Below are 16040 nucleotides of genomic sequence, written 5' to 3'. Positions count from 1 at the left end.
TCCTACTAGTGACCGTGTTGTGGACGAGGAAGAATGCTTTTGTTTTCCTTGTTAATTTTTTTTGCGCTTTACATGCACCGTAAGGTATGGACGCGGCCTAGGCCTTGTTTCTTAGCCTATCCTCTGCACAGCGTTTCATGTTCGATCTGCATTTTTTTGCTTGGATTTTCTTCTCCGTATCTCCTTTCACATCCTCCGATCACTCGTCGTTGTTAGGGCACAGCAAGGAAGTGTCAAATCGCGTACTCGCCGAACACTGCCCGCCGTTCTTTTTCGGACGCCGGCATTCTTGCCGCGTTCGCGGAGCGTTTTCTCTCTCGGAGTTAACTTTTTTCCCTGAACGAGCTAACATCGAAGAATAGTGGGGATACCACTGAGTGCTCTAGGGATGAAATAGCAAGAGCGCGTCTCAATGAATGCATCACGCCACTTGGATGAAATGCTGCCTCACAGGCGTGGCTGGTGAGGAGCCAAATCTAACGGCTCGAAATAGCTCATTTCGGGGACTCCCTCGCCGAATATTGCCTTCGTTGATAGGCCGTGCTTGCTTCTTTTTAAGGTGCGAAATGCATCGGGAAAGTGGTACAAATGTCAGACGCCTTCACCTAGTGAACGTGGCAAACCAAATATTTATTCTCGCCGTCTTCCGTCAGCGTAAGTCAATAAACGAGTCTGCTGCTGTCAGTCAGTTCTGTGCAGTGGGGTTTTATGTTCGCGATGGGCGTAGCGTAAGCATTTGAGCGCGTTCCGTGCCGATCAGTCCGAGGATCCGGTGGGATTGTTCAGTGCTTTGCCTCATCGCATGCACTATACCACTTTGATTCATGTTCATCTTGGTGCGAGCGGTGCAGCGAAACCAAATTTCGGGACGTCAGTGACCGGCGCCGGCTTGTCAACGTGTCACACAGACCAGTCTGAGCGAATTTCTTCACAGTGCAGAAAGTGAATGAATGGCCGCGGCCAAACAGGTTGGGGTGGGGCGGTCAGTTCTTTTCACTTCCGTTCCGCGCCCATCGCCGAGACTTCCGATGTCCATAGTCCATGCCCCCGCTCCCTACTGAAACATACATGAGTCCAGTGTCAAAATCGCAAGCCTTGTTTTCTGAATTCTGACATCCTCGAGCCTGGGACTTCACACAGCAGTAGTGCCTCAACGCTGTCCGCAATGGCATGCAAGAAACCTCAGCCCAATTTGTTTTCGCTCTTTGGCAGAAATCTGCAGTTACTTGAACTGTGGGTCCGAAGACGCGACCGAAATTTTGTGTATCAGCTAGCTGTTTAACGAAGCGATAGTAGGAGCTGCATGGGTGGATACGGGAGAGCTACGAGTGTAGCTCATATCTCCTCAAAACCCGGGAGGGGGTGGGGGCGTGAGAAAGAAGAACGCTTAGAGCTATAGCTAAGCGTCTGGCTCTCAGCCCCACTCGAAAGGTTTATATACAGAGAAGACCCCATTGTGTCGTTGAGAACAATGTAGTTTACCGTGTGTGACAGTTATAACCGTAAAGCGGCGGCGTTTGTGCTCCTAATACACAATTTTAACAGCTGAGCACCGCCGAAAATTGTTCTTGGGGGATGGAAAGACGCAGTAACTGTCTAGCTCATCGGTGACACCTCACCCGTGGGCCGAACTCTCTCTAAACTGTTCTGAAAAGCTCGCGAGACGGCCGCGCAGGACGCAAGTCTGTGGACACTGTCGGCTCGCGCTCTTGTCGTAGCCGTTGAACCGTGTTTTTACTTTTCATTATGCAGGAATACCCGCCGTCTGTGGCTGACTTATCACGTAGCATCCCGTGTAGAGCTCGAGCTACACGTACCTAACGTAGCAGACGACGTGGCATGCGCGCGAGATTAGTGTAGAACACGTCACACATGTGTCGTCTGCCTCCTTTAGGTTCCGTTCCACATAAAACGCATCTGTCGATTTCGGTTCATCGTTAGTCTTATGCTGAATTCCAATGGCAGATCGAGACCGCTCCGTCGGATCGCGTACGGAGCGCGTCGGAGCGCGTAGATTTGCCACCTCCCAGTTTGCGATTGGAATGCCAGTGATCCCTCGGGAGCGCGACGCCAGCGCCGCAGCGGCGACCGCGGAAACTAGGCGCGCCGCCGGAGCGGACGCCCTGCTAGCTCCGTGTTCGAGTGCGACAGGAGTTGCGCGAGGCGCGATCTCCGCGTTGACAGACGCCGTCTCGGCGAAACAAAAAGGAGGTAGTACGAAGGCCGTAATGTAAAACCAAAACCAAAGCGTATGTACAGGATGGTCCACTCTCCGTGAACACGCGAGTATGCGGCCGCGGTCTTCGGAGAGCCGGTGAGCCTGTCCCTACCGTTCACGAAAGAAGTGGCGGACGACGCGCAGGCAATTTGCTCGCTGCTCGATTTTCCAGCCTTGTGACTGCGAGACGCAAGCCGCTGAACCAATCAGCGAGACAGTCGAGCTTTCGGCAACGACGCCGCCCGCGGACACGCCGAGCGACTAACTGCGCTGCCCCCCGGCCAACGTTTCTCCCTGGCTGCCGTAGTCGTCGCTAAGCCTAACTGTTTTTCATCGATGCCGCAGCTGAGGGCGCTTCGGAATTGGCCAGCGCTGTAGTAAAGGTGCTACTCGCGTCACCGTTTTACTGTGCTCCTCGTCTCATAATAAAATAAAGACATGATCGATTTCTGCGACGCCTCCAACAGCGGAGCTAGCAGACAGCAGGCCAGCCGCACTGGGCATCAGGAAGAAATTTGCTTGTATCGCAGTTATCACTTCTACCAGCAACTCGGTATTGGCCAACGATCCTCAAAAATGATTCATTTGTTACATTCCTCTACTCCAGGGCTTGTTATGAACGCGAACAAAGAATATTAGCGCATTTTTCTGACGCCGGCGGCAGGCATATACAGGCCGGCAGTTTCACACTCGCTGTCCGTTTCAGACGAATCTTCACTGCTGGACTCTGAGCTTTCAGTGCCCGAGTCGGAACTGTCACTTCCATGAAGCAAAATTAGTGCCGCACGGCTCGAAGCAAGATCATTGCCGTCCACTGTTGACTGGAAAGTGCCCGTCTGTCCCGGCTCGCCCGGCTCACCACGTAGCGACGACAGGAACGAAGCGGCTGCTGCCGGTCGCGACCGGAAGCAGACGCGGCGGAAAAGAAAACGTCACGCGAGGTTCCGGTCAAATCCGCCGATTTCGGCAGATCAAGAATCGCTGCTCCACGGAGCGATCCGGGATTTACGCCTGATCCCGATCTGCCATTGGAACATACAACTCGCGCTCCCATTTTACCATTGGAATACGACTGATCCAAACAGAGCAGAAAAACTTGATCCCGATCTGCCATTGGAATTCACCATTAGCAATTACTGTCTCCAGCAGTCTCAATCCGTGCGGGTGTTGTACGTACAGGGCAGGTGTCGAAATATGTGTCGTGAAGGCGTTTACCGGGTCGAAAGCGTACATAACATCTCCAATCGAAATCAGTACGGTGTCTTCCCAACCTGTCTGCACGAAATTTAGCCGTGCACCAATCGAGAATCCCAACTGATTGAACCGAAAATCATACACTTGGTGATCTAATGTATTATACCTTTTTCACTATTTCTCTCCAGTCAGAAAATACAATGTGAAGCTTCCAAACTGACAATCGTATTTCACTCGTTTCACTTATGATTTCGCTCTTTCGTTTTTGATATTTTGCTCGGCGGGAACGCCGACTTTGTTGCCTTTCTAATTTAACACTCGACATCACCGCTCTTTGAGCCTTCGTTTGCTATTGTTCGCTTCCTTTGATAAGTTTCGCGATAAAGAAATAACAAGCAGAGCCATATGCGATATGTAGGATCAGCCGCTGAGTCTGTCTGCCTATTTCTCTTTCCTGGAGTGCTTGGCTTCACTCGCGCTCGACAGATGATCAGCGGGCTTAAGCGGTGCAACCGCTCTTTTTCAGTGGGCCTTAATTAGTGCTGGCCTTGAATAAAGTGTTGTTCTCCTCTTCTGCACAGAACAGAAGGGAAAGGAAGATAACAGAACGCTGCTAAGAGCGCATAACGTTTACTCCGAAGTAGAACAGTTAAACAAACGTTTCTTAATTGGTAATCGAGGTACTCATTAGCGATAAACATATTCGTGGCAATATGACGTGCTGCCTGTTTGCAGTACAACTTTCCTTAGTACAACTTGGGCAGAACATCCGGCAGTACAAAATTCCTGTGAATGTTTTGCTTGCTGCTTTCGAGAAATCGAATTCCTCGCCAATTTCTACAACGCATGCACAGACGGCGGAGGGAAGGAGGCGCAAGTTTTGTCTCGGATTGGTTCGTTTGGTTTATGGGGATTTAACGTCCCGAAGAGACACAGGCTATAAGGGACGCTGTAGTGAAGGGCTCCGGATAATTTCGACCAACTGCGGTTCTTTAACGTGCACTGACATCGCACAGTACACGGGCCTCTATAGCATTTCGGCTCCATCGAGGTGCGACCTCCGCGGCCGGGATCGAACCCGCGTCTTTCTGGTCAGCAGCCTAGCGCCATAACCACTGAGCCACCGCGACGACATCATTGATCGAAGCATAACCGCAAGAAAACTCCAAAAGGGTGTCAGTGGCTCCGCGGTGACCCTCTTGGCGGTTTTAATGATCCCACAAGGCCCTGAAAGCCGCTCCTGGGGCTTTCGAGAAGTTAGGATAAGATAGGAAAACTTTTATGTCCAACAAAAAGAGTAGCTTAGAGGGCTACCCGCTTAGACGACGGCCGAAGAGAAGTTCTTGCACGCTCTTGGACCACTGCCCTGAGGGGTTTTGAAGGCAATTCTTTCTCTCTTTCATAATCCCCCCCCCCCCCCCCTCCCAACAACGAAGCGACCACACCGCAGTTAGTCTTTCTTCCTTCACTCCCACCGTCCTCCCTTCACTTATGGCGTGGTTAAGGTGTCCACCCAGATGTGAGACAGTTACTGAGCCATTTCCTCTCCTCAAAAACCAGTCCTCGAGACCCACCAGAAGCCCGCGCTGCAGCGGAATGAAAAGGCGAAATCAAATGAATGAATAAATGAGCTGTTCATTTAGAAAGGGATCGAGGCTCGAGGACGTTTGTTTGGAATTGGGTTGTTAATAAGGAATGGAAAAGCAGGGACCTATCAGACACATGGGGGATTAATAAAGAGTAATGGGAAGAGAGATATACTTTACTGCAAGTCTACATATGTATATACCCTTCCGCCGAGCGGACAGCGTGAAGGCCTCCAATGTAAAATATACTGCTAAAGTAGATTTTTTGTTTATACGTCGTACGACACCTGGGACATTTTTCGGTGTTTCTTTTTTTTTTGGGGGGGGGGGGGGATCCTCCTCTAGCTTTTTCTTTCTTTTCACTGTGATTATCGCTGGGAAAATAAAATTAAGCCAACGAGCAAGATGGTAATTGAGTACACGATTTTCGGTCTTCCTAGATGTGGCGCGCTACCACGAACCCTCCAAAACTAATCTACAAACCGTTTCCTGGCTGATTTCAATAATAGAATCAGAGTGAAGTCACAGGCCTTCGGCTGGATCCGGCGCGTCGAACGCCATGTATGTCCTTCCGTTCTCCAACGCTCTTCCTTCCTGACTGCTACAGTTTTCTCTTGGCTTTGACGGCATTGCTTATCGGGTTCCTATACGAGATTATCCGGTTTGCACAACCAGAGCCGGCAAGGGAGAGGGACAGATAAGTGAAAAGGAGGAAGGCCGTGAGAGGAACTCGTTCGATGTGCCTGTCGAGGTTTTTCGGTGTTGCACGTCATACTAGTAGCGATTTCAAGATTTCAGTGCAAATCGTTCCAAGATGTGGAGATCCTCTCAACTTCACTTCCGTTTTCGCGTGGCTACAGGCTCTAGCTATGCCCTTGACAGCCAGCCTCTAACCGCGGACGCGCAACTCCCCGTCTCCCAGGCCTGCGTGCCGGGGGCAGGGATAAACGTATTTCATGATGGAAATAAAAGTTGTTCAGTCAATCAATCTAGCTGTGCACGACGCAGTTATTCCAGTTATTGTTGCGAAAGCAACACTATGCGAGTCGCCGAGCCATTTCGCGGAGCTGACGAAAGGCCATACTGCGCATGCGCGAGGAGCAGTGACGTCACACGGCGCAAAGCTGCCATATATGCAAGCGCATGCATAATTTTTTTTCACGGACAAAGCCGCCAAAGATTTCACTTAAAAAGTACCCATGAAACTTTTCGAAGCTTCGTAAGCAGCTGCCGAAGACCACATGCAGATATTTCTACGAGTTTACATATTCCACCGGTTGACAGTCACCTGAGAGTGAGACATGCAAAAATACTGGCTCATCTATGAGTGATTTTTTTAAAGGATTTCGGAAACACATGATATCTTCGCTTTCTTTGTGTTATTATTGTTATTATCGGCAGAGGCTTAACGATCCCTTACTAATATTAATAATTACTTATAATAACAATTGATTTCAAGGAGACCACAGGATTTGCCTCAGTTTCGATGGACACCTGAACCGCGTCGTGAAGAAAGGAATAAAGAGAGAGGCGCCGTAGTGGAGGGCCCCGAATCAGTCTCGACCACCTGAGGTTGTTTGACGTGCACTGACATCGCACAGTACACGGGTGCCTTCTGCGTTTCGCATTCTGAAGCTGAAAGAGAGTCGATGCTCGACAGCTGCTGCTGAGTATCGTGGTGCATGTGTCGCTTAATCGGGTTCACTTTGACGTCACTTCCGGGCTGTTGAGGGAGGGATATCTGCGATGTAAGGGTGTATAGATCCTCGGCAGCTCCTGTCCTGCCGAGAAGGCAACAGATCATCAAACACCAAGACAAACAGCAAGACAGCACACGGTTTCACAACAGGCTTGTCGAAAATTCACAGCAGGCTGACTCGACCACCTGGGGATCTTTAACGGGCACTGCCATCGCACAGCACACGGGCGCCTTTTGCGTTTCGCCTCCATCGAAACGCGGCCGCCGCGGTCGGGTTCGAACCCGGGTATAGCGAGCCGGATTACTGTTGTGCATATAATTGTTGTACGTATAAAGTATAAATAAAAAATTGTTTCTTTTTTTAATATGCGGAAGTCCCCCCCCCCCCCCCCCCGGCTGGGGAGCCACACATATCTGCTTAGGAGTAAACGCTTGTCCTGTGTTTTACTCCATTATCAAGAGTGTTATGTACAGAGTTAATCAGAGCGTAATCAAGTGAAAATGATAAAAACTGAGGCCGTTTTTTTTTTCTTTATTGTCTCTCGGCTACCACTGAAATGCTCGTCATTTTGATCCAACTGGGCCCAAGTTTACAGACGATAGCTGCCGCACCATGGTTAGCACACGTCATATAAACGTAGAGACAATCTAAAGAAGAGCTGTGCGTCGCAGAAAAGTTCGATTAAGCAAATTTATTTATTTATCATCATACCCACAGCGCCATTGGCTGGCATTACAGTGGGGGGGTAGAAGAAAAAGTACACAAATGCCACCGCGTGCAGGTGGTTACAAAAAAAAAAAAAGATAACAATGAGATAGAAAGAACACGGAATTATTATACACAAAAAAATGTCACAGCATGGAAGAAAATGAATCATTTGATAATATGGACACTACTTCCTCAGGCAGCTTGTTCCATTCCGAAACCGTTTTAATTAAATTAATGACGTATGTTGACGGCTTCTTTATCCTTCGTGAACGGAAACGCTTTGGCGGTGTGTTCCACAATTCGTACCTTGAAAAAGCCAATGCAGTTAACGTAAGGTAACATCGCGCATTAAAACTGCAATAACTCGCATCACTAAGAAGTGGTTGGTTTTGGTTTTATGGGGTTTAACGTCCCAAAGCGACTAAGGCTATGAGAGACGCCGTAGTGGAGGGCTCCGGAAATTTCGACCACCTGGGGTTCTTTAACGTGCACTGACATCGCACAGTACACGGGCCTCTAGAATTTCTCCTCCAAAGAAATTCTAGCCGCCGCGGCCGGGATCGAACCCGCGTCTTTTGGGTCAGCAGCCGAGCACCATAACCGCTGAGCCACCGCAGCGGCGTCCATCACTAAGAAGTGTTTCTAGCGAAGTTTCGCGGCAAACAGTGAAGACATATATACGGGCATTTGGCGGAAGTTCCTTGCTCGGAACGTGCAGCGTTTTTTTCCCTCCAAGGCATGCTCTTTTTCTGCAGTCTTCGCTACGGGCTTGACGTCCCGCCTGTTCTCCGCCAGGTAGTTACGTGCAGTGACCTAACGCCCCACGTGTGCTACCTTGGACGATGAACGGCTGGACGCCCCCACTCCAGCTGTTTTGTACTTTGTGTCGTGCGCGTGTGTTTGCACTGTGTCCTACCAGACCTTCACGTGCGTGCGACTTGCATATATGTTATTATGTTAATATGTAAATAGATTTATTGCCAGTGTACCTCTCCCCTGTCCTTTCTACTATTCTACACACTGCTTGCTATCCTTCATTTCCGCTGCCCCAGCTCAGATGCTTCAAGCAGCGATGGGAGATGCCGGGGCTAGCAACACTCTTTTTTTCCTTCCATTTACCATGTTTAATATAAACACTTACTACTACTATTACACTTACTCCCACCCGCCGTGCTCGCCTCGGAGGGGCGACGGTCTGTTGAGCCGCTCGACCACGGTGATGCCTTCGCTAGAGTGCACTCTACCTTCGCCCTCATCCACCCTTGCTCGTGAGAGGGTTTGGTGGTCTGTTGGGCCAGGTTGGGCTGTGCCTGCTGTCACGTTGGATGGAAGCTGGGACTGGAAGATTTTACTTCGTTTATTGCATCCCCCATCCGAGTTCCTCAAACGTTCCAAAACAAAGGTCACCGATGACACACAATGCCCATGCCCCGAGGCGGAGCGCAATGTCCCCCTCTTCTGTCTTTCCCCTCGCCCTTGCGGTCGCCGCAAAGTTGCCAACTCACGTGGTCGGCTACACGTGCGCCTGCGAGCTGCCGTGACTCCAGGGCTACAGGAATTCGGGGTCGTTGCCACCCACCTTTCGCCGCCGCCTCTTGCTGTGAGCGGGTCCGGCCGCGGGAAACCACTGTAGAATGTCCCTCCCGACTACTCCCATAATAGACGAGGGGAGGTCCAGGGGATGAAACAGGCTTGTCATTCCCAAGGAGCCGCTCAAGGCAGTGGTAGTCCTAAGGGGGGGAGGTCGTCTCCCCTCCTTCCCCACCCAAAAAAAGCCTTTGTACATCTTCCCGAACGTCCGTTTTCGGGCTCTCATAGGGTGAGGTGTGATTTTCGACGTAGAACTGGAAAGCTTTTTCGTCTGTGATGCGCCAAGTAGTCCCCTACTTTGTACGTTCACCGCGTTAGAGGCTGTCTTATTTCACACATTTCTACGTTGTACAGGTTGGTAGTTATACGAGTACAATAGACCCTTTACAAAAGTTAGCGCCATCTAGTGAGAAAAACATGAACAGCGCACGGCGGCCATGTTTGGTTCAGTCCGTCCGCGCCGCCCGGAGTACTCGGAGGACAGTTCACTGTACCCGGAGAGTACGCGCCAACGTGAGCCCTCGTGGAACTCGTGCACGCACAGCGAGCTTCATTGGAATTCCCGCAAGTGATTGCGTCATTTGTTGGCATCACAACAGTCGGTGCTAGCACCAAGCTCCATTCGGAATGCCAGCATGTTGCTGCGTGCCTTTCTGCAGCCAGCGCTGCGTCGTAGACGCGCACGGAAACAAGGTGTGTATACGACCGTTCGTTTGCATTCTTGATCGGCTTTACAAGTGTCACTTGCAGCATGTCAGGCATTACGGCATGTACAGCCTCCCTGATTTTTAATAATATAGCGCGAGCGTCGACCGAACTGCTGGTCAGCGCCTTATAACGGCGATAAGCGTGCAACAAGGCGAGAGTTCGCGCACGCGCACGAAGGCAGAGTGTCGTCTGCTACGCTGTTCCGAGCACGAGGGCACACGCCCTGCCACAATATCAGTTCGCTAGATCCCGCCAAGCCGTAGAGCGCATGCGCATGATTAATATGTGAGACTGCATGAGACATGATTTCTTTCCCTCTTTTATTTTTGCCTACTACGGGAGGCCAGCCTGGCGATGCAAAGTTACGATAAGAAAAAATAAAAGAAAAGAGGGTATCACATATTAATCACGCGCATGCGCTCTACGACCTGGCGGGATTTAGCGAACTGATATTGTGGCAGGGCGTGTGTCCTCGTGCTCGGAACAGCGTAGCAGACGACGCTCTGCCTTCGTGCGCGTGCGCGAACTCTCGCCTTGTTGCACGCTTATCGCCGTTATAAGGCGCTGACCAGCAGTTTGGTCGACGCTCGCGCTATATTATTAAAAATCAGGGAGGCTGTACCTCTGACTGGGAGATAGCTCATAGAACGCGATCGCGATCACCTGAAACAGCGAGGTTGTTTTGCGTGCAATGGAGCCTTGTGAACTTCACGAAAGCTTGTGCTGAGATGGAAAATGACACTGGAGAAGGAGCAATACATGTGTAACGAACGCTAAAGCTCGAATAGATCCGTTGGAGCCTTTTGTACGTGGATTGCATTCGCCATTCTCTATTTGACTTATTACAAGGGCATAATTACCGAAGCTAGTTTTCAAACCATTGTGTGAAATGGCCGTGCATTGTGCAGATGGCAAGATGGTTGCCTAGGGCGCCCAAGCTGCCTGTTTCACGCTACAAAAGCGCCTGCCAAAGCCGCGGCGTCCTGTAAAGCAGGAAAAGATGAGGCATCACACGTGTAGCGTCATGCTCACATCCAGCCCGTTTCAAAAGATGTTATCGCCTGATGACGCGTGCGAAGTCCGGTACGCGTCCAGAGCGCGCAGCTCAGGTTTGTAGTCTGTGCCTATGAATACTTGCCAGCGCGATCCACAAAATAACGAAGCTTGCGTTTCACTCTAGTGGGTTTTCTCGAATCCCATGATGGTTTCTTAGTTGACAGCCACCCGAAAAGTCAGTTGGTTTTGTAACGATGACGATTTCTTGTTTATTTCCTCTTTTAGTAGACATTTCAAGCTTTAACCTCATAATATGCAAGAGCTGAATGGGCGGCCTCGGGAAAAGGGAACTGTGCTGAAATGATAAGGAATTTTAAAAATCAGCTATCACCGCGCCATGCCTGCTTCGCGCAAGAGTTCGTGTGATCAGATTTTCCAGTATTGCTATAAAGTATAGCATCCACAGCTATAATGTGGTGCTTGTTGACAAAACCTGTTTATTATTTGTGCAGGTCTCCTTCCATGGTTTCCCAAGCAAACCGGCTTTGAGAAAGAAGTGGATTATTGCAATACGCAGAGATGTGGGGAAAGACTTCACTATAACGCATCACACCCCAAGCAACCACAGATATCCGTCGGACGTACGAGCTAGATCCGAACGTCCTTTGCCGAGATCGGACGTCCATCGGACGTACGAACACAATCCGATTTCGGATATCCGTATTCGTACATCCGCTGGACGTACGGACAGTGTCCACTTTTGTATATCCGCATGAGAGACGAGGTGTACGTCCGAAGGATGTAAGGCCGAGTATTTTCCCAGGCCATGAGTATGGACGTTTTTTATTTTACAGAAAATTCGCGTATTTCGTGTATGTATACTGTTTTATTTGCATCAGTTGGAGGGTTTGACGCGAAGATGTTTGTAAATTTATGCGATTCCACTCCTACCTGCAGTGCAAGAGCCGCCAACGAGCTAAATTTATCTAAGAGGAAAAGCAGGTGTTGCAGAATTTTGCAAGAACTCAATAACTAGTTTTATATTTATAAAACCTCCAAATTAGTGGAGTTGTGCGACATGTCCACCGTTTTGCTAGCTAAACTTGCCATTGAAACCACCCGTAAGTATCAAAACTCCCGCGCATTCTGCTATCACCATCATCATAGATGTCAGTTCGCGGTCAGTCCAATCCAATCCATCAGTACGGCTCCGTAGCGCTGTTGTTGATTTGTCGCGTAGTGTTGTCGCGCAGAGCGTTATAGCTCTGTTATTATAATGTGTGGCTTTGTTCGGTCTGTGGACGAAAGTTGTATGTAACTTAAGCAATTCGAAAGATACGGGAAGCTCCTGAAGCTCTTCTGGAACACCGGAATCGCGTACTGCGTCGACCTTGGTTTAAAGAAGGCTTAGTGCACATGTGATTGCCTACGAAGGTATGTATCCAGTACACTTCTTGGAACTTTGCTTCTAGGACAATGCAGCATGCTCATATAATATTCGTTCGCAGGACAGTGGGAGCAGTAAGCGCGAGGAGATGGCTTCCACAAGTGTGTGCTGTTCTCACACTTTCGGGAGCCCTCGACTCGCGCGGCTAATTCCCACTCCTCTTCAAAGTTGCGGGACGGAGTATTTTCGCATCTTGTTAATATTTAAGGCATCGCTAGGTTCTCTGTGCCTATATAAAGAGTGACAACGCGCGAAAGGCAGACCATAGCAAGCACGTGTAGTTCGCAGTGGTTCGCAACGGAAGCTTTGCGGCTTTCTGTGCACAGTCGCGTACAGTGCTGCGCAGGTTAGTGCGCTAAGGCCCATGAGAATAAATAAAGAACATATACATTGTCAAATATGGTGTGGAAAGTGAGAGCTGTTATTGTCTTATACTTATTGAGGTGTTTGTTAAAGTGCATTGTCTGTTATACTTGCAGCATTAAACACTTCTATTAATTGGTTCCAATGTTTTTACTTGGGCTGCTGCATTGTGCCATTTGTTTTACATGACTGATGTTTGCCGCGTTCTTTTTATTTCAGAAATACTGTGGGTGGGAAGATTACGGATGTGTGTCCCAAGCTTACCACATTTGAAGAGTCACATTTAAGAAATTTTCCGAATATAACCCATTGCTCTGCTGATGTATCATCAACCACAATAAAATATGCCTGCTATGCATCAAACTGTTTTTTGTTTTATTGCATCGCGCGGAGTGAAAAAGCACGCATGCACTATATATGCGAATATTCGAGAAAGATCCGCCAATGGACGTACTCAACTGGACGTCCGTCGGCCGGCGAACCGTATACCTTTGGCCACCTTTCGGACGGCCGACGGACGTCTACCGGCTGTTTGCGGATGTTCAGCGGACGTACAGAACATCCGAAACAGACCTCTGTCGGCCGTCCGAAGGATATCGGTGGTTGCTTGGGACCACGCCTCGGCTCTCAAAATATGCCTCTAGCCATCGCTGGCAGAAACCGTCAGAGACAAAAGAGAGGTCCCTAGACCAGGAAAGGACTTCGCTTGACATTGAAAATCCGTTCCACGCACAGTACACTTGGCGACAACGTTACAAGCACGGACACAACGGCGGGCACTGACGGACGGACACGGAGCAGACGGACGAAGCGATCCAAAGATGGCCGCCACCGCGGGGTCAGGCGAGGTCAGCGTGCCTGTCACTGTTGCCAGACCTACTTTTGTAAACCCTCTATTCGTAGTGGTTGTCGATGTACCGTGGTCCTGCCGTGCCCCCACCGTTGTGTTGCCTTAGCGCCGGCGGCGACGGCGGTGCCATTCACCTGCGGTTGCGGTGGCCAGCAACCTCGTCGGGGGGGAAGGGAGCCACCCATTCATGTCTTTATCCCACCATGGGACACAACGAAGCCAGCGAGGGGATCATCCCTTCTGTTGGCTTGAAGAGGACAGCCGACCAGCCGCCTTGTCGGAGGGGACCGAGGGCGGAACAGAGCCCCTTCCCTGAACTGAGTAATGAATGCCGCTAATCGCATCTAGTGAAATGCCCGGGCAGGTGCTTTGACCTTCCTGAACACGCCGTGTCAGCCGACGACCTGTTTTCCCCTGATATCGAAATGAATGGTACGACATCTATATCGTTCTCCATTTATTTTTCAGCAATAAAGCGCACAAAAATAATTGCAGAAATAAGATGTAAATAAAAAATCGTCGTAGTGGAGTACTCCGGGTGATTTCGACCACCTGGGTACGTGCACTGACATCGCACAGTACACGGGCCTGTAGAATTTCGCCTCCACCGAAATTCTGCCGCCGCGGCCGGGATCGAATCTGCGTACGTCTTTCGGGTCAGCAGCAGAGTACATAAATAAAACATAAATAACAGTATACATAAATAACCACTGATCCACCGGGTATGTACAAAAATGTCAATATTGCCACGTATCATTGCAGTGTCCTTTCGTTCGCGCTCAAGGCCGCAGGAAAGGGGCCCTCATTTTTGTTCGTGACGCGAGAAGCGACCGGACTAATCCCGATTGATCACAGCCTATAAGAGATGCATCTACGTTTTTTTTTAAATTTACTGTTGATGATCTTGACCTGTTATCTCGAAGTTTCTTTGCCGGCTTTAAATATAGCGATCCCGCGAGCGGCGGGCATTCGTAGTTCGACGACTCACGGGCGCGTTTGTTGCTCACGCCGCTGCCATGCTGTTTAGTTCTTTTGCGGGCGCTAGTCAGCCCAAATAAAGAGCTTCGTTTGCAAGTTTTGTCTGTCTTCCTGACCGCTGGACTACCGTCACTACAACGTGACAATATGAATCTGAAAATGTGGCGGTATAAAAATGCAGTCGACGTTCGTTACAACGACATCCGGATATAACGAACGGTATCGCTGATTTTGTTTAGTTCGCACACTTTTTAAATCCAAAGTGTTCCGGTTTTAATGGACCAAGTTATAACAGACTATCGGCTACAGCAGACTAAATTTGACGTAAAATTTGGTCCAGAGCAACTTTTACGGCAGATATTTGTGGCATGTGTCGCAATCGCCAACCAATCTTCACAGCGGAGCCCGCTTCCCTGTGTAGCGCGCAGCTCCAATAGAGGTGTGGACTTCTTCGTCAGCGATGAAGATGATGAAGGTAGCACTGAACGGAGCGAATCCCACGTTAAACTGAACTCGCATCATGTCATCAAGCACATCTAAGCTGCCAAGGTGTACTTCGTGTACTTCCTACAGGAGCAATACGACTGTCCTGCTAAAATACTGTACGTAAACAAAGTCTTGTTAGTACCGCCTCCGTTGATGACCCGGACAATTTTGACTGACGGCGCGGTTCCGGCCACCGTCCACTTAAGTCGTCTTTGATGTCGGATGCTCGTTAAATCGGACGCAGGTGGACGCGCGTTGGTGCATTCGGGTATGACCACTACACAGGAAGCGATCGTCCAAATATACGGCTCCTAGAGACTCAGTTGCGCAGTACAATGTTGCCCACGCTTCTCTGACGCGCGCAACGACCAGCGCCACGATGGTCGGAGAATCCTGTATCCAAACAATGGTCCAGCCGCATAGTTTCGGTTTCACGTTTTTCGAACATATAGCTGAGCGCCGTTTAGAATGCTGATCGGGCGCGCCTCTGGCCTTCTTTTCACCAGGCGCTTCGCCTTTGCGGTGCCGACGCGTTCCCTTCGCTTCCTGCTCCGTAACCCATTCTACTGGAGCGCTGATAACTGCTCACTCACCACGCGCTGTTCGCATCTGTAGTCATCATCATCATCAGCCTGAATACACCCACTGCAGGGCAAAGGCCTCTCCCATGTCTCTCCCATTAACCCTGTCCTTTGTCAGTTGCCGCCACTGTATCCCCGCATATTTCTTAATCTCATCCGCCCGCCTAACTTTCTGCCGTCCCCTGCTACGTTTGCCTTCTCTTGGAACCCACTCCGTTACCCTTAAATCTTGCCACCGCATCTGTAGTGCGGTGGAGCATCTTTACGTGCGGAGGCGCCGATTGTGAGGGGGCTGCACTGCTACCGTGCGGGATTTTAAACGGGAAATGTATATTCTCCGCTCGTCCGCCGCTGACTGTCAAGCCGCAACCCAAATGACCCCGTGATCGCGAGCGCCGCAACCACGGCGGGTAGCGCTCTTGGAAACAAAGGAATACGACAACACGCATACCCAAGCGGAATGTGTTGCTAGACACAACTTGTGTAAGCTCGGAAGGCGGCCTGTGAGTCGGTGAACATAGTTGACAATACCCACGCAGATGGCTGTGGTGTCCTGTCCACACCACTTGCAAAGGTGTCGAAGGCGGGCCTCTCCTCCGGCCGTTTGAAGTTCGTGGTGCATGTGGCGGGGGATA

At 50.0% G+C, this 16040-nt stretch overlaps 1 long non-coding RNA gene across 1 annotated transcript; it reads left to right on the top strand.

Moving 5' to 3' along the window:
• The first annotated feature begins 11319 nt into the window (after positions 1-11319).
• Positions 11320-12873, top strand: LOC149367041 (uncharacterized). The gene is made up of 2 exons (XR_016284465.1): positions 11320-12134; positions 12730-12873. It is a non-coding gene; the product is annotated as an uncharacterized LOC149367041 (long non-coding RNA).
• The last annotated feature ends 3167 nt before the right edge of the window (positions 12874-16040 follow it).

The sequence above is a fragment of the Amblyomma mixtum genome, chromosome 1, assembly GCF_055824585.1.
Source record: "Amblyomma mixtum isolate Tamu chromosome 1, ASM5582458v1, whole genome shotgun sequence".
NCBI lineage: Eukaryota > Metazoa > Arthropoda > Arachnida > Ixodida > Ixodidae > Amblyomma > Amblyomma mixtum.
This window is presented reverse-complemented; position numbering and strand designations above follow the sequence as displayed.